The sequence below is a fragment of the Bos mutus genome, chromosome 20 (genome assembly GCF_027580195.1).
Source record: "Bos mutus isolate GX-2022 chromosome 20, NWIPB_WYAK_1.1, whole genome shotgun sequence".
Classification (NCBI taxonomy): domain Eukaryota; kingdom Metazoa; phylum Chordata; class Mammalia; order Artiodactyla; family Bovidae; genus Bos; species Bos mutus.
In genome coordinates, this window is record NC_091636.1 from 54900712 (window position 1) to 54913098 (window position 12387).

The following is a 12387-nucleotide window of genomic DNA, read 5'->3' on the forward strand; positions in this document are numbered from 1 at the left end:
CACAATAAAAATATTATGAATTGACACTTGTAAGGTGAACAGCTGAGGTAACCTTTTTGCTTGCATAAAGTGTATCAAATATATCTTAATTAGAATCCTGCTTCCCCCAAATGACAAGATGTTAGTGGGCATTGTGTGACTATAATCACTTAGGATATACACTGTGTTTTAAAAATAAATATTATTGGGTTTAGATGCACCTTTGACTAAGCTAAAAGCAGAAATCTCTTTAAATATTTTGGATAATGTGATAAAACTCTCTCACTTTCCCCACTGTTTCCTCTTAGAAGAGCCAGGAGACCATGAAGGCTGAAATGAAGTTGAAGCTGAACCTCCTACAAAACGCCCTTCATTGTAGGGAGAAAATGGGAAGCCCTGACCAATGAATAAACCAGAATGTGAGTGAACAGCAGCTGGATAGAAAGTATGTCATGGTTGACCAGGATCCAAAGCTGGTTGGACAAAATCTTATGTGGGAACAGTGTCAGACATTTTGGGAGAGTCAACTTTGCTCAAAGTTCCCATCCACCCATTCCTATGTCAGAATGGAGTGTGAAAATGTTTTATGTACACGGACAATGGGCTGTGTACAATATCTTGCTTTTACTAAAAAGGAAAAATGAAAAAGGCATAACTAAGGAGACAGTAACAAGATCTGCCACTGCCAGGGATTAGGGTGAAGGGAGGGATGGATAGGAGAACACAGAGGGTTTGGGGAGAAGGAAGTGGCAAAAGGAAGTGGCAACCCACTTCAGTTTTCTTGCCTGGAGAATTCCACAGCCAGAGAAACATGGAGGGCTACATTTCATGGGGTTGCAAAGAGCTGGACATGACTGAGTGACTAGCACTCTCAGAGGGTTTTGAGGGAAGTGAAAATGCTGCATGTGGTAATATAATGACAGATACATGTCGTTACAGGTTTGCCTAAACCCATAGAAGTAATGTCACCAAGAGTGAACACAGTGTAAATTACGGACTTGGGGCGGTGATGATGTGTCAGCGTAGAATCATCCGTTATAACGAAAGCACCATCCCGGAAGTGGGTGTTGGGAACAGCAGAGGCTGTGCGTGCGAGGTGGGGAAGGGGTCCATGGGAACTGTGTATGTTCCTCTCATTTTTTCTGTGAACCTAAAACTACTATTAAAAAAAAAAATAAAGCCTTTAAAAGTGAGAGAAGTTTGAAAGTGAAAGTGGAGTCTCTCAGTCCTGTGCAACTCTTTGTGACCCTGTGGACTGTAGCCCACAGGATCCTCTGTTCTTGGGATTCTCCAGGCAAGAGTAATGGAGTGGGTTGCCATTTCCTTCTCCAGGGGATCTTCCCAACCCAGGGATCAAACCCAGGTCTCCTGCACTGCAGGCAGAGGCTCTACCCTCTGAGCCACCAGGGAAGCCCAAGAGAAGTTTAACCAGTATTAAAAACATGGCATAATCTAAGAAAAAATAGAACTAAACTCTTTTCTAACTATAGGCTCTAACAGCTCACTTCAGTTCAGTTCAGTTGCTCAGTCGGGTCTGACTCTTTGCGACCCCATGAATCTCAGCACGCCAGGCCTCCCTGTCCATCACCAGCTCCCGGAGTTCACTCAGACTCACGTCCATTGAGTCAGTGATGCCATCCAGCCATCTCATCCTCTGTCATTCCCTTCTCCTCCTGCCCCCAATCCCTCCCAGCATCAGAGTCTTTTCCAATGAGTCAACTCTTCGCATGAGGTGGCCAAAGTACTGGAGTTTCAGCTTCCGCATCATTCCTTCCAAAGAAATCCCAGGGCTGATCTCCTTCAGAATGGACTGGTTGGATCTCCTTGCAGTCCAAGGGACTCTCAAGAGTCTTCTCCAACACCAGAGTTCAAAAGCATCAATTCTTTGGTGCTCAGCCTTCTTCACAGTCCAACTCTCACATCCATACATGACCACAGGAAAAACCATAGCCTTGACTAGATGGACCTTTGTTGGCAAAGTAATGTCTCTGCTTTTGAATATGCTATCTAGGTTGGTCATAACTTTCCTTCCAAAGAGTAAGCGTCTTTTAATTTCATGGCTGTGGTCACCATTTGCAGTGATTTTGGAGCCCAGAAAAATAAAGTCTGACACTGTTTCCACTGTTTCCCCATCTATTTCCCATGAAGTGATGGGACCAGATGCCATGATCTTCGTTTTCTGAATGCTGAGCTTTAAGCCAACTTTTTCACTCTCCACTTTCACTTTCATCAAGAGGCTTTTGAGTTCCTCTTAACTTTCTGCCATAAGGGTGGTGTCATCTACATATCTGAGGTTATTGGTATTTCTCCTAGCAATCTTGATTCCAACTTGTGTTTCCTCCAGTCCAGAGTTTCTCATGATGTACTCCGCATATAAGTTAAATAAGCAAGGTGACAATATACAGCCTTGAAGTACTCCTTTTCCTATTTGGAACCAGTCTGTTGTTCCATGTCCAGTTCTAACTTTTGTTTCCTGACCTGCATACAGATTTCTCAAGAGGCAGGTCAGATGGTCTGGTATTCCCATCTCTTTCAGAATTTCCCACAGTTTATTGTGATCCACACAGTCAAAGGCTTTGGCATAGTCAATAAAGCAGAAATAGATGTTTTTCTGGAAGTCTCTTGCTTTTTCTATGATCCAGTGGATGTTGGGACCACAGCCTTGTCTAACTCAATGAAACTAAGCCATGCCCTTGGGGAAACCCAAGACGGGCGGGTCATGGTGGAGAGATCTGACAGAATGTGGTCCACTGGAGAAGGGAATGGCAAACCACTTCAGTATTCTTGCCTTGAGAACCCCATGAGCAGTATGAAAAAGCAAAATGATAGGATACTGAAAGAGGAACTCCCCAGGTCAGTAGGGGCCCAATATGCTACTGGAGATCAGTGGAGAAATAACTCCAGAAAGAAGGAAGGGATGGAGCCAAAGCAAAAACAGTACCCAGCTGTGGATGTGACTGGTGATAGAAGCAAGGTCCGATGCTATAAAGAGCAATATTGCATAGGAACCTGGAATGTCAGGTCCATGAATCAAGGCAAATTGGAAGTGGTCAAACAAGAGATGGCAAGAGTGAATGTCGACATTCTAGGAATCAGTGAACTCAAATGGACTGGAATGGGTGAATTTAACTCAGATGACCATTATATCTACTACTGAGGGCAGGAATCCCTCAGAAGAAATGGAGTAGCCATCATGGTCAACAAAAGAGTCCAAAATGCAGTACTTGGATACAATCTCAAAAATGACAGAAGGATCTCTGTTCGTTTCCAAGGCAAACCATTCAATATCACAGTAATCCAAGTCTATGCCCCAACCAGTAACGCTGAAGAAGCTGAAGTTGAACGGTTCTATGAAGACCTACAAGACCTTTTAGAACTAACACCCAAAAAAGATGTCCTTTTCATTATAGGGGACTGGAATGCAAAAGTAGGAAGTCAAGAGACACCTGGAGTAATAGGCAAATTTGGCCTTAGAATGTGGAATGAAGCAGGGCAAAGACTAATAGTGTTTTGCCAAGAAAATGCACTAATCATAGCAAACACCCTCTGCCAACAACACAAGAGAAGACTCTACACATGGACATCACCAGATGGTCAACACCGAAATCAGATTGATTATATTCTTTGCAGCCAAAGATGGAGAAGCTCTATACAGTCAACAAAAACAAGACCAGGAGCTGACTGTGGCTCAGATCATGAACTCCTTATTGCCAAATTCAAACTGAAATTGAAGAAAGTAGGGAAAACCACTAGACCATTCAGGTATGACCTAAATCAAATCCCTTATGATTTTACAGTGGAAGTGAGAAATAGATGTAAGGGCCTAGATCTGATAGATAGAGTGCCTGATGAGCTATGGAATGAGGTTCGTGACATTGTACAGGAGACAGGGATCAAGACCATCCCCATGGAAAAGAAATGCAAAAAAGCAAAATGGCTGTCTGGGGAGGCCTTATAAATAGCTGTGAAAAGAAGAGAAGCGAAAAGCAAAGGAGAAAAGGAAAGATATAAGCATCTGAATGCAGAGTTCCAAAGAATAGCAAGGACAGATAAGAAAGCCTTCCTCAGCAATCAATGCAAAGAAATAGAGGAAAACAACAGAATGGGAAAGACTAGAGATCTCTTCAAGAAAACTGGAGATACCAAGGGAACAGTTCATGCAAAGATGGACTCGATAAAGGACAGAAATGGTATGGACCTAACAGAAGCAGAAGATATCAAGAAGAGGTGGCAAGAATACACAGAAGAACTGTACAAAAAAGATCTTCATGTCCCAAATAGGCTCTATAGACAATTATAAAATTTAACCAAATAGTTGAATTATTCTGTAGTTTAGAGCATGTAATAATGTCAAATTACCACATAGCTTTAGCTCTATGTATAATTTATCTTTTCCTATGTTCAATTTAAAATGTAAAATAGTTTTTTAATGGTATGATTTTTTTTGTTTTTTTAATATAAATTTATTTATTTTAATTGGAGGTTAATTACTTTACAATATTGTATTGGTTTTGCCATACGTCAACATGAATCTGCCACAGGTATACACGTTTTCCCCATCCCGAACCCCCCTCCCACCTCCCTCCCCATACCAAATTCTTAAAATAAATAATGCTTTTCTACAAGAACAAAATAGGATATACATCATGAAATATATTTGTGTGAACAAAATATTTAAAAGTGTTTTATTTTCTGTTGTTGTTGTTCAGTTGCTAAGCTGTGTCTGACTCTTTGCGACCCCCATGGACTATAGTCCTCCAGGCTCCTCTGTCCATGGGATTTCCTAGGCAAGAATACCGGAGTGCGTTGCCATTTCTTTCTCCAGGGTATCTTCCCAACCATGGGATCGGACCTATGTCTCCTGCATTGCAGGCAGATTCTTTACCATTGAGTCACCTGGGAATATAAATTTATGGAAGAAAGTAAAGAAATGATCAGGCAAATTTTCAGAAAAAAATTTAGAGCCTAAAATTTTAGGCTTCCTAAAATGTTAAGACGCTATAAAGAACTAATATAGCTTCTTCTCTGAGAGATAGTTAAGAGGGTCATCCTTTTGAAAGTCAGTATGTTCCATGATGTTGGAAATTATACTATGCAATGCTTTGGGGGTCATTCTATTACACTTGCCTGGAATGTATTTTTAAGATTGACTAAGTGGCCACAAGATGGCAGCATGACATAAAAGACAATGCAAATGACAAAAATTACTTCTCATTATAAATATGGCTAAACTGTGTGTAGGCTGCAGTCCATGGGGTCACTAGGAGTCATACATGATTGAGCAACTTCACTTTCACTTTTCACTTTCATGCATTGGAGAAGGAAATGGCAACCCACTCCAATGTTCTTGCCTGGAGAATCCCAGGGATGTGGGAGCCTGGTGGGCTGCCGTCTCTGGGGTTGCACAGAGTAGGACACGACTGAAGCGACTTAGCAGTAGCAGCAGCAAACTGTGTGTGACTTAATTTCATCAGATCAAAAAAAAAAGAAAGAAAAAAAAGCTTCTCTAGTAAACACTTGATAGGAATGGAACAGTAAGACACAGGCCATTGCACATTACACATTTTGAAGCAAAAGTAGCATTCTATTTGACCATAATTTCAGGAATGTACTAAGTCGCCTCAGTCATGTCCAACTCTTTGCAACCCTATGGACTGTAGCCTGCCAGGCTCCTATGTCTATGGGATTGTCTAAGCAAGAATACCAGAAGGGATTTACCATACCCTTTACCAGGGGATCTTCTGGACACAGGGATTGAACCCACCTCTCTTATGTCTCCTTTACCAGGGGATCTTCTGGACACAGGGATTGAACCCACCTCTCTTATGTCTCCTGAAATGGCAGATGGTTCTTAACCACTAGTAGCACCTGGGAAGATCAGTTTCAGAAACACAGGCCCCCAAAAGGAAATTTTGCAAAGAAGCCTAAAGAGTTTCCCTTCCTTAAATAAATGAGAAGTGTCAAACTGAAATCAAATTAGATGGGCTACACTTACTGAAATACAGCATTCATATACACCCACACATGCAAACATAATATAGAGGGAACTATAAATAAAGTCTAAAAATTCTGCATTGCCATATTTGTTGAAGCATTCAGCCACTTTGAAATTTAAATGTGGATTTATTTGAATCAATTTTTAAAATTACATAACAAAGTTCTCAAATAACGTGTTCTTGAGTTCTGAATATTTTTGTGAATAAACAATATGTTGCAATAACACTTTTTAAATTCCAAATTTTAGAAAAAAATAATCTTCAGTATAATGATACTCCAATATACTTTATCTGTGAAACTGGGAACTGTTTAGTGTGTAAGGAAATAATTGAACACAGTAGATGTCACTGATTCATATTTGTTTAATTGAGGGTGAATTTGTGTTCGCTTCTTCCTGTTTATATTTCAGCAGTGTACAATCCAAACATCAGTCCACTTGAGCATTACAGAGTTCATCCATCCTGATATTCTTTGATTTCAATCCTTGATATGTGAAGGAGATTATATGTAATCTGAAACCTCAAAAGAATACTGAGTGCTAGCCAGGTGAGGTGGGGAGGGATAGGTAGAGAGGAAGAGGAGAAAGAAGAAAGGGAGAAAATCCTACGGATATTCTAGAAACAGGAAACAGCAAGTCCAGGGGTGCAGGAGAGGGAGTTTGTAGTGTGTGGGCACTAGTTCCCACAGCGCTGAAGCAGAGACGCAGGCTAGGAGTTAGAGGAATGAGCTAGAACAGCAGCATCAGGAAAGGTCTTGAAAACCACACAGAAAAGTACTTGTTTTCTCCTGAGGATATTGGCCGTGAGATAAATGTGTTTTGTATTTCATAATCATATAGCAAAGCTGACTGAATGAAAGAGTTGATAAAAGACCTGAACAGAAGTAAGAGTGACCTCCTTTTCTAGCAGTCAATATGATGAGAACCCGCTGCCAGCCAAGAATTTAATCTAGGCAGGATGGGCATATGTTTATATATATATATATATATATATATATATATATATATATATATATCTTTCATTTTACGTTGTTTAGATTTTTTTAAAAAAGGAGATAAGATGATATATGTGTGACGTTTATGCTTTTCCTGCAATTCAGAATCTTAGATAAACTCACCCTCTAATTGCTTTTGGACATTGGGGAAAACTCAGTTGCTGGTAACACAAGGAAAAGAAAGTGACCTTTGCAACATGCTGATAAAGAGGAAATGAAACTTTCTGGCAACATCTCAAGGCTGTATTGCTAATTCTAGGGCTTGTTACCATGTGAAGTTACTCCTCTTAGAGACGACTAGGAAGAGGAGGTGGAGGACAACGTTTGATTAAGTCCGGGTCTTTGCCCTTGACATTTGTAACTTTCACGTTCATGAATGAAGCTTGACAAATTTACCAAATTTTAAACCTGAAAGAGATTTGTCCAAAAACTAAAATTCCTCTTTACTTCAAACAGCCCTTTTCTGGGAAGAGCCACATAAAATGCTTCCCTGAGAGGGGCAGAAGTGAAAGAGATAGAAGAGAAAGTGAAAGAGATGCTTGGAAACCCGTGTCTAAACTGTTCTGTGCTGTGACGGCAAAGGCTCCATGTTGACAGCCAAAGTTTATCTGTAGTTCACATGGACTTTGAGGAAATGTGTTTTTTAAAATCATTTATTTATGTTGTTATGATAGAATGTGCTGTGCCTGCAATTTGTTGTTGTGAAGATGTAACCGACGCCATGAACAGATGCTCATGGGGTCAGGAGCTGGGACCGTGTAGACTATAGAAATGATGGGCAGGCAGGACGGAGTCCACCATGGAGGAAGAATGACAAGAAATAAAGTGTTAAAGATGGTTCAGCGGGTAAAGAATCCACCTGCAATGCAGGAGACACGGAAGACATGGGATTGATCCCTGGGTCAGGAAGATCCCCTGGAGGAGGAAATGGCAACCCACTCCAGTATTCTTCCCTGGGAAATCCCATGGTCAGAGGAGCCTGGCGGGCTACAGTTGAAAGGGTCACAAAGAGTTGGACATGACCAGACTAAGCATGCCTGCACGAGCATGGACAAAGTGGTAAAGATGTGACTTGAACTAGACCATTGATTTACTCCACTAGGTGATATTTAACTCTGAGCCAGACAAACTTTTACAGATTTTCCTTTCAATTGAAAGGAAAATGTTATAAAGTAACAGAAGAGTATCTGTCATAATCATGTGGTGTCTTTTAGTTCCTAAGATACTGGGGGAGTTTTTTTTTTTTTTTATTAATTTTTTGTGTCAAAGCATAATAGTCCAGCTCTCTAAGGTTAGACAACGTTCCCACCTGCTGGGAGAGAGGGAATATCTGCCCTGAAGCTTGGCTGTCAAAAATTTTGCAAAGTGGCAGATCCTGAGGTAGGATATAAAACCTGGAAGGGAGGCCTAGGATAGGAGTGCCCTGAGCTGAGATTGGGATGGAGGCAGGAAAGATCACAGTGTTTTCTCTGTATGTCTTTCCTTCTTGAATCTGGATTGTTCTGAACAACTCTAGGGATGTGTAATGCCAGCCAGGGTTGTCTGTCACAGACTGTAACCTTCTAAGTGGGCAAGGAGACAGCTAAGGGACAATATCTGAGGACTCTGCAGAAATGAAGTGTCCAGAGTGGGTCCTAATCCAATTTGATTAGTGTCCTTTCAAGAAGAGGAAGAGATATCAGGAAAGTACATGTGCAGAGAAAGGTCATGTGCAGACACAGTGACAGGTGACCATCTAAAGGCAAAGAGATTGTGGCTTCAGGAGAAACCAACATGCTGACGCTTTGATCTTGGCCTTCTAGCCTCTGGAACTATAAGAAAATAAAATTCTGCTGTTTAAGCCCCCTGTCTGTGATATTTTGTTATGGCAGTCCTAGCAAAATAATATAAATCCCTAAGTTGACAGCAATGTCAGAAATATATATGTTTTGTATTGTTGTCAACTATATTAACAAAAAAAGAGGTTCTCATTATTCATTTTCCGAATTCTTTACTTGCATCATTCTCCATGAATTAAAATTGTACATTGTTGAATATAGGCTTCCCTGGTAGCTCAGCTGGTAACGAATTCGCCTGCAGTACAGAAGACCCTGATTCGATTCCTCGATAGGGAAGATCCCCTGGAGGAGGGCATAGCAACCCACTCCAGTATTCTTGCCTGGAGAATCCCCATGGACAGAGGAGCCTGGCTGCTACAATCCATGGGGTCGCAAAGAGTCAGACAGGACTGAGCGACTAAGCACAGCACAGCACATGGTCGGATATAGTTGTAATACAGGCACCTGAACACCAGGGGGCAAACATGTTCTGAATTTCAATTCCTTACTTGTAAAGGATCGACAGTGTTCTAAAACCAAAAGACCATAATGTGCTTATGTCTGTAAGTTCTACCAAACAAAGCATAGGCAGACGCTTAGGTTGCTGGGACAAAATTGGACATGTCATTCAAGAATGAGACTCTCCCTCAAATAAATCTCAGTTTCTTTGGTGTCAGATATAATAGAATCCTTGGTCTCTGTTCTCTCAAGGATCCGCTTACTCTATGTGATTTAAGTAAGCTCTTATAATGATTCTGCAGGCATAACACCATCTAGTGCTCTTCAGTCCTGGTATTTTAACAGAAGCCATTGATAACCATTAAAGTGTGTTTATATAAATTGAAATATAAAGTTCATCATAATCGTTAACATAATAGTTAATATTCCAAGGGTATTCTTTGGTAGTAGTAGTTGGAAATGACAGCAGAATGCCAAAAAATTTATCTGACACACATTTCATAACATTAAAAAACCCTAATGTTAATATTCATGGAGTGGCAATGATAAAGGATATATATTGATTTTACTTTCTACCTTTTCTTCTTTAACAAAATGAAATGCATTGACAGCTTCAAAATCAGCACTGTTCATGAATCAAGTTTTCAACTGAAATTATTTCTTTATAAAGCTCATCTGTTGCCACATTGCAAGTTATTTGCATGATTTTCCAAGGTAAAAATTCTCAGAGTTTTATACCAATGTGCATAGCTATTCTAAATAGGCATCATCTGTGTTTTCAGCTGTTTGAATGTGTGCATGTATGTGTCCATGTACATGCATTAAGCTTAGGAGTGTTGATACAGTAGGTGGGCAGTAAAGTGTTTCAGGAAATATAGCAGAGAAGAAAACTAGACAATATACTTCACACTGGTCCTACGAGCCTTCATTGATAATGAAATACAGTGCTTATTAAAACTCAGGACAGGAGCCCAGAAAGCCCAGCTATAGTTAGAAATTTTATTTCATTGCTTATTTACCTTAAACACTAAAAACAATCTCCTTAGAACCAGGTATTCCTGCTGGGATTTACTATAGTGACCTATGGAAAAAGGGATGTAGAAATTTAAGATAGCCCTGCTTATGAGACGGGGCAGGACTGGAACTCTATTTATCAAGACAGAAGATCAGCTTTATTTATTTAAGGAGAAATGACTGGACACTGAAGGGGGTCTGGGGACAGCCTTTCTGACCCTGAATAGAAAGTCCAAGTCCAGGAGACACCTGGATGTCAAGAGACACAGAGTTCTTTACACCAAGGAATACAGATAACTCACTGATGCCAGGAACAGTGGAAGCTGCAACACCAAATGCTGGGAGCTGACTTTGGTGGAATGTCATTCTCTGATTGATTGTTTCTTTCTATACTTTAGATATTGTTGTTGTTGAGTCGCTAAGTCAGGTCCAACTCTGTGCGACCCTACAGACCACAGCATGCCAGCCCTCCCTGTCCTTCACTATCTCCTGGAGTTTGCTCAAATTTATGTCCATTGAGTCAATGATGCCATCTCATCTTCTGTCGCTGCCTTCTCCTGCCCTTAATCTTTCCCAGCACCAGGTTCTTTTCCAGTGAATCAGCTCTTTGCATCATGTGGCCAATGTACTGGAGCTTCAACTTCAGCATTAGTCCTTCCAACAAATATTCAAGGTGGAATTCATATGAACAGTGGCTAATATGTATGATGCTTCAGAAGAACTCAATGTAATTAAATCTCAGGTGTACCGGATTCCCTCCATTTTAGTGGAACTGTGTTAAACCAAGAGTTTTGCGTGAATCTTGCTATCCAAGATTCTTTATAGCTATTTCTTTCCATTTTAGTGACTTTACAGTCTAACAAAACTTTACAAAGTTTCACATGTGTCTACATATCAGGAAAAAAATGGAAATGGAAATTGTAACCACCAGTTACAATATTTACTTGATGCCTAGGAAGGATGGAGGAGCATTTCCTTGGTTCAAAAGATTTGGCTAATACTTCCCCCCTCAAATTTCTGGGAAATTTCTGGAATTTTAAAATTTCTCAAATTTCTCTCCCTCTTCTTTGTCTGCTGGGTCACTTGATAATTTAGTGGGACTTTTTGAGTGGGTTATTTTTGTTTTATCATGGGAGTTACCATACCAAAGGGGGAAATTATGCATAAATTGCAAGTTAACTATTTAAAAGAAAATATCTCAGATATACATCTCTTCTGATGCCTGCAGTTCTAACTCTACTGCCAAAAGAATACAGTTCTCAACAAGAAAGGCTACTGGAAAAGAGAATGAAAAATTATCTTTAGCATCCAGAATTATCCAATACTGAAATGTTTTACTGCATAATGGAATTGACATTATAAAACTAAATAAGAAGCTACTATGATTTTCACAAAGCTCTGAGAATTTCTAGGCCTTATCAAATTAAGGTCTTATCATAACATTACCAGGTAGATATTATCATCCCTATTTTATAAATAAAGTGGAAAAGTTAAATATATTCAAGGTCATAGGGATTATATAGTTGCAGAGATAGGTTTCAGTAAACCCAAGTTCCTTCTCTGGTTAAACCAAGTGTCTTTTCAAGGCCATGTACAATGTTTGCCAACCAAATACTGCATTTTGTCCCACAGATTACTGTATCTACTTCCTGTTTCAAATAGTATCTGAATATCCATGACTACAAATGTAGTTTACCAAAACTGTAGATGATATTTTGTATTTATATGGGGATGTGCTTTACTGAAAGCAACAGCTCTAAAACACAATCTCTTTTTGAAAATGCAAGTGGGAAAAGGATTAAAATTTTTAAGTTAGCTGACAGCAATCATATTAAACATAAGTTCAAATACTTCAGTTATGAAATTTTAATTATTCTACAGTGCTTCAGAAAGAGGCCAGGAAATTAAAACAGCTTTACAATTTAATAATAAAGCTATAAAATAATACTCACAAACTATTTTACTTCCAATAATAGAATTACCACTTTATTCCAAGAGTAATACCACTTGTGATTATCAAATAAATATTTTTCAGTGACCATACCATTTGATCAAGATGATTACTCAAATAATCCCTGATTTCACTCCATGTCTTTTTTGTGTTTTGCATGAAAAAAATGCAGCAAAG